This window comes from Panthera tigris, chromosome C1, assembly GCF_018350195.1.
Source record: "Panthera tigris isolate Pti1 chromosome C1, P.tigris_Pti1_mat1.1, whole genome shotgun sequence".
In the NCBI taxonomy this organism is placed as follows: Eukaryota; Metazoa; Chordata; class Mammalia; order Carnivora; family Felidae; genus Panthera; species Panthera tigris.
In genome coordinates, this window is record NC_056667.1 from 98,993,903 (window position 1) to 99,001,124 (window position 7,222).

At 47.5% G+C, this 7,222-nt stretch overlaps 1 pseudogene; it reads left to right on the plus strand.

The window, feature by feature from the left end:
• Positions 1-6,438: 6,438 nt before the first annotated feature.
• LOC122241790 lies at positions 6,439-6,592 on the plus strand (annotated as a pseudogene).
• Positions 6,593-7,222: the final 630 nt, after the last annotated feature.

Genomic DNA, 7,222 nt, shown 5'->3' on the forward strand with positions numbered 1-7,222 from the left:
TCTGGTTTGCTGGGACGGCCAAAACTCTGATTAGTCTCAGGGAGATGAGTATTCCTCCAGCTCGGCAGAACTGCCTCTCCACGGCCTGGGCCTCAGGGCTGCCGCAGGGCAGGGCAGAGCCCAGATCACCCCATTTGTACAGGTGGGGCTTCTAGTTGGCCGAGACATTTTCCCTCTCTGCTCCCCACTTCCTGGAACAGAGTTTAAGGAAGCCAGCTGGGCTTTTGGCCCAGGAGACAAGACATGAAATGAAACCTGTCTTCTGACAGGCATCTCCTGGCTTTCCTTCAAGTGGGATTTTGACTGTAGGATCGGGTTTAAACATTGAATTTCAATTTTGTACACACACACACACACACACACACACACACACACACACAGGCCCTGGGGCACTGGGGCATTTGAAACGAACATCAGCCCAAGTCCTCTACCTGCCCAGTGTTGGATTAAGCTGCTTAGGTCTGTTTCCACCATCCTGTCTTTCAAATATTTATGTGGCAGATTATAGGCAAGCTTCAAAGGCAAGGAAATGCAAATCTGTTCCATAAATCATAGAATAACACAGCTGCTGTCTTCCTTGGAGTGACAGCTTACGAATGCCAGCATTTCTGTCTGCAGAGGGGTGGTTGGAGGTGGGCTTTTTACTCTCAGCCAGGACCTGTGTGTGTGTGTGTCTGTGTGTGTGTGTGTGTGTGTGTGTGTGTTGGAGGTAGAGGAGGGAATGGAAGTACTTAAGATATTTGCCTTTTTGCAGAATAGCAGATTGTATTTGTATTTGTTTTCACTAATTTCCCAGCAGGTAAGGAGTCCTATGGAACTTCTGTGAAGTAAGGAGTTAACTAATCCTAACACACTGTGGAGGGCTAGGACCTCTCCAGGGATCTGAGGCCTCCGGGGAGTTAGAGATGGGAGTAGCTTTCAGTTCTGGGGAAATGAGCCTATGACGGAAAGTAAGGTTGGGGGGTGGGATGGGGAGAGAAGTCGGTAGGCAGTAACTTTGAGAATCCCAAAACGAATTTAATTCGGTCTAAATGTGTGAAAAGGAAATTGTGCATTGCAAATAGTTATGCACATTAAGCTCTGCCCCCAGGGTCTTAACAATCTGCCAGGGGAGGCCCCAGTATGCTAAAGATTAGGCTTTCGAGGGCTCTGTTCAGCTGTTGCCATGAACACATAGTTCTGGTACAATGGTGTTCAGTGACACATTAACATCCACCAAGACCAACACTGGGGTTTATGGGCCTTGTCCAGCAGCCGGTTCTGGCCTGTTGTCGTCCTGTGTGACCATCTGGGGAGGGCTACAGTCAACAGTGTGCAGAGAGAGGCCCAGGGGAAGGGGCGTAGAAGAGGAAATGTGTCGGGAAAAGGTTTGCTGGGTATTAGTCAGGATTCTGTGGCAAGTGACTCAAACTAACTTGGGCAATAGAGGGATTGTCTGGGTCACAGAAAGGAGTACTGAATAAACAAATCCTGGGAAAGGAAGGGCTGGAGGGAGCTGGGTTTGGAAACAGCTGGAACAGACTGGAACACTGCCAGGGCTCTCTTCCATCACCTGTCTTTGATTTTTTTCTGTGTTGGTTCCTAACATGGCTGGCAACCACTAACGGATTTTGTATCTAACACCTTTGGCCTCCATCATGTCCTATTTTGAATAATCCCAGGGAAGAACTACAATTGGCTCAAATGGGGTCAGGTGCCCATGCCTGGGCCAATCAGCTGTAGGGAGAGGGTGTGGGGTCATGTAAAAGCATGGCAGCTTTTATGGCTGTCTTACTAATAAGGGGAGGCCTTCCTAGCAAAAGGGGTGGGGAAAGCTTTGGGCAGACAATCCAATAACCATTCTCCTATTCCAGCCACGAGAGCACTGAAAAAAATAGAACAGACAAAGCAGTGAAAGGGGGCCAGAAAAGATAGTGTGATAAATTAGTTACATCTGGAATTTCACTGACTTCTTCCTTGAAACTCAGTGTTCCACAGGATTCCTTGATGACACTAATTTCTCCTGGCTCTCCTTTTTATTCTTTCTCCTTGATCGCCCTGGATCCTCCCCTTCTCTGCATTGAGGATCCCTTCAAGATTCCAGTCCTTTGCTCCCCTGCTTCTAGAGGAGACCAGTAGACAGCTTCCTCCCAAATGCATAAAAAGTCTTCCTGTCAGGACCCTCCCTTTATCTTTCAAAAGAAATCTATACTGGAAAATTCATTAGTCACCTTTAACACTTTGCTAGTCAAAGTGTGGTCCCCAAACCAGTCACACCAGGATCCCTGGGAACTTCCTGGAACTGCAGAAACTTGGGACTTGCCCCAAACTGCCAAATCCATTTACATTCTAACAAGATGAGCGGGGAAGTTCGTTAATTTGAAATGCATTACTTTAACCAGTTGCAAACTGAACTCATAACCTTTCTGCTCTCCATGCTAAAATGAATATTTATCTACAGTTTTCCCAGCAGGTCAAAAGCAACCACTTTAAGAAGCCCAGACTCATGATAAACCTCAGAGTCGTTTTTTAAATACTTTCTCATCCTCCTTACCTATATCCAATCTGTCATTAATTTGCACTTGTTAATCCCACTGTCTCATTGGTCTGCTTTTCTTAATCATGCCCTCATAGCCTACAGCAGGCTCTAATAGAAGCATTTGCCAGTCAGCCTCCTCATTTATAAATTTTTTAAATGGGTCTGATAATACTAGACCTAATTTACACATTTTCGTATTATACAAATTTAATGTGTAATTATCTTCATCCTTACAGGTAGGTGTAGTTCTCAACCACAGCTTTGTGAAACAGTTGCAGGGAATATATCGCAAACAATACATTACGAATCATAGAGTGCCGTAACTTAGGATGATTTTGCTGATGAACATAAGCAGGAACTTTGTTTGTCGCAAGCCCACCGACGTCACTGTTCCCAATCAGTAAAGTGTTGGTAGCCCTCCATGGTTAGAGTTTGGTGCAGAGGTAATAAACTCAATGTGAGAATTCTCATTTGACGGTCCTCTTCCAGTCCCTGCTCAAACTCTCTCTCTCAAAAATAAACGCGGGGCGCCTGGGTGGCTCAGTCGGTTAAGCGTCCGACTTCAACTCAGGTCACGATCTCGCGGTCTGTGAGTTCGAGCCCCGCGTCGGGCTCTGGGCTGATGGCTCAGAGCCTGGAGCCTGCTTCCGATTCTGTGTCTCCCTCTCTCTCTGCCCCTCCCCCGTTCATGCTCTGTCTCTCTCTGTCTCAAAAATAAATAAACGTTAAAAATAAATAAATAAAATAAACAAACACTAAAAACAAGAAACTATTACATAATAGTTGCAGGTATAATATATAGATCACATATATCTATATATTACAGCTATTTTACATATCAGCTTTTATTTGTATTATATCATCCTGGGGTCATGATCTCACAGTTTGTGGGTTCGAGTCCCAGGTGGGGCTGTGTGCTGACAGCTCAGAGCCTGGAGCTTGTTTCGGACTCTGTGTCTCCCTCTCTCTCTGCCCCTACCCCACTTGCACTCTTTCTCTCTCTCTCTCTCAAAAATAAATAAACATAAAAAAAAAAAGACCCGGTTCTGTGGCCTTTTAGGTGTTCCCACAGGACATTTCATGAAAAGCTTATATGAAGGAAACAATAATATTCTAAAGTCAGAATTCTGCTAACCATCCAATCGGACTCAGGAGGACAAGACCCCTCTGACTCAGCAGCTGTACCCCAATTGGTGAGGAATGGAGCCCAGGTGAGAGGGAAGCACTTTCTGGGTTCTTATATCCTATTCCTGCAAGGTGGACACATGTGGGATGGTCAGATGTGGGTGGACAGATGGTCATCTGACCTTGCGTTTAACCTTGGCCAGTGATGGGTCTCAGCAATGACGTATTCACCCAAGAGACTACCTGGTGCCTCAAGGGATTTTGAACCAAGAAGCAAGCCCTGTCCTGTCTGATGGCAGAGCTGGGCACACGTGTGCCTAGAGTGACTGGCATCCAGGCTTCCAGCCTTGAGAGGAAAGCCACCTGAGGAGACAAAGCTGCCTTGCCGCAAGCAGGAAAGAGGGACAAGAAGTGCCCCGAGAGCCTCCAGTCCTACTGGCCAGTGATGCCCAATCCTATTTCTTCCCCCTCTGGTTTGGGTTATGAGTCCACAGAGTCTCTCTATTGCTTGAGCTGATCAAAGTTAAATTTCTGTCATCTTTTAGACCAAAACTGTGTACAAAAAATTTGTTTTAACGTTTATTCATTTTTTTGAGAGACAGAGACAGAGCGCGAGCAGGGGAGGGGCAGAGAGAGCAGGAGACACAGAATCCAAGGCTCTGCGCTGTCAGCACAGAGCCCAATGCGGGGCTCGAACCCCGGAACCATACGATGGTGACCTGAGCCGAAATCAGACGCTTAACTGACTGAGCCACCCAGGCGCCCCTAGACCAAAACTGTTTTAAACAAAGCACTAAGTCAGGCAGCATAATTATAGAGCTCGATGAAATCAAAGAAATGGAAGCAACAGGAAACCTGGAGGAAATGCCATAATTCCCAGGAACAAAATAACCAGGGGGAGTAAAATTTGCAGTCTTGGAAGTCCACATACACTCCAGGGTACAGGATTGGATCTGAAAACAATGACCTTGGAATTTTAGCTCAGGGAGACAAATGCGACTTGGAGGTGCCGTGAGCCTTGGAGGATGGAAAGGGACGGCAGCAACAGAAGGGGAGGAGAGGGCGACCACGTGTGAAGACGAGAACACGTGCGTGGAAGTGCACAAAATGAGGGTAGAGACGGTCACTGAGATGACGAAAAGAGAAAGGGAAATGAGACCGTGGCCTGGACTCCAGGGCATAGAACCAGAGGTAGGGAACGGATGGCCGGGTTCCTGAGCAGTGTCACAGGCTGCGTGCTGGGCTCGCTCACTGGGGACAAGGGTCGGGGTTTGAAAGGACAGCGAGCCGCCCCAAGAAGCAGCCAGGCACAGGCCCTCTGGGGCAGGAACCACACTAGGTGCCAGACAGATCAATGCAGGAGCAGACAAACACGGGCTCAAGGTCACCCTTAGGCCAGAAGCCACGTGACATACGCGAGTGAGATCTGGAAAGAGAGCATAAGGGTGGGACACCGGCGGAGGGAGGAACCCAGGAGCACGTGGAGTCCCAGCAGATGGCCGTCTGCTGCCAAAGCATCGCTTTTCTGCTGCTTGTCCACGAGAACGTGGCTCTGCCCTCGGGCTCGGAGGGCACATGTCTTCCGAGGGCACATGTGACCGCGCTGGCTGGCACAGGAGCAAGACCCAGGGGAGATCGCGAGGAATCTCATCCTACCAGACACAGGGGGTCTGATAAATTCTCCTCATGCCGCTGACACTTCCATCTTCCGTAATTTAAAGAAACAAACAAGAAGTGCTCCCCTGAACTCACTCTGGGCGTCCCGCTCTGCAGATGTGTAGTGACAGAGACCCCGAGAGGAACCAGCCTTTGAAAAAACTGAGGCCATCGAGGGCCCGACCAGATGAGGGCCTTGAGCCCACCGGGATAACAGGTTTTAGACATGTCCAGATAAGGGTTAGAAATATCCGGAGAGTAGATCTCCATGAGCAGAGACTCACAGGGAGCACACAGCTCCAGAGGAAAGGGAGGCTAACGGGGGCTAATTGGGACTCATTGTATGGTGCTAACCTACGATCGCAAGAAAGCGGAGCTCAGATTGTACTTTACTTCCAAATTCGCAGTCGAGGTGGATCATCAGACTGGAAAAGGCAGGATTAATGCTGATGAGAAGGAATGAAGTCACATATAACTGCCGCAAGCCGACTTCACATACCCACTGAATACCTAACGTCCCCAGCAGGATTTGGCCCCCTCAGAGTGCTCCTTAGATACTTCCAAGCCCAGGGTGCTAGGCTCCAAAGGTTTGTCCACCTTTCCAAATCCCCCCCTGTCGGTAGTGATTCTCAAGGACCTAGCACTCTGCAGGCCACAGCCAGTCAGCTCTGCTGTTGCTACGAGTACACATGCCCCAGCGTGAGGGGTGCTGACGGCACTCCCTCAACCCCCCCCCCCAGAGTGCGGCAGAGACCAACTGACCTCCTTCTAGAACACAAGCTGCACAGGGGCAGGGGATTGGTCTGTCCCTACCCCACCCCCGCTATATGCCGTCAGGGTCTAGAATAGGGTCTAGCAGATAGCAGGAGCTCAGGAAATCATACTCGTAACAAGTCTTTCCTAAACATTCCAAAACTAAAGAAGAAGGAGACAGAGAATAATAACAACTGTTAAAAGATGTTGCTAACTTGGGGGTTCTCAGGCCCAGATTTAGGAATGCCTGTGTACAAATTACAAAAAAGTACGCCCTTGAGCAGGCCCATGGCTTTGCATGTAGAAAACGCCTTTGCGGAAAGGAAAGGGCTCACTGGTTTGACAAAATAGAAAAAGAAGCTTCCCCTTTGCCTGTCCGCCAGGTGGGCAGGGAATATACCATGATCAAGAAGGTGGTTTTCCCAGGGCGAGGCTTATCCATTGCACACCGGATGTGCTGACCCCTGCGATTTCCCCAAATGTGGGAAACCCGACTGCGTAATCTGTGGTAGCGGGGGACTGCATTCGTGCTTTCCCCTAAAAAACAAAAAAAAAAGGAAGAAAACCCCACTTGGTGGGCACAGCCTGGGCAGAGGGCTTGTTTAGTAGGTGTCAACTCTGTGTAAAGAATAAGGCTTGCCTTAAGAGAAGAAAGGAACAGAGAAGAACTACAAAAACAACCATAAAACGAGTAACAAGTACATACCTCTCAATAAATACTCTGAATGTAAATGGACTAAATGTTCCAATCAAAAGACAGAGGATGATGAAATGGATAAGAAAGCAAGATCTATCCATTTCCTGCCTCCAAGAAACTCATTTCAGACCTAATGACACCTGCAGATTGAAAGTGAAGGAATGGAGAAGCATTTATCATGCAAATGGATGTGGAAAGAAAGCCGGGGTAGCAATACTTACATTGGACAAAATAGACTTTCAGACAAAGATTGTAACAAGGGACAAAGAAGAACACTATATAATCATAAAGGGAACAATGCCAAGAAGATATAACAATTTTAAATGTTTATGCACCCAATATGAGAGCACCCAAATACATAAAGCAGTTAATAACAAACACAAAGGAAGTAATCAATAGTAATACAATAATAGTAAGGGACTTTAAAACCTCACTTACATCAATGGATAGATCATCCAAACAGAAAATCAATA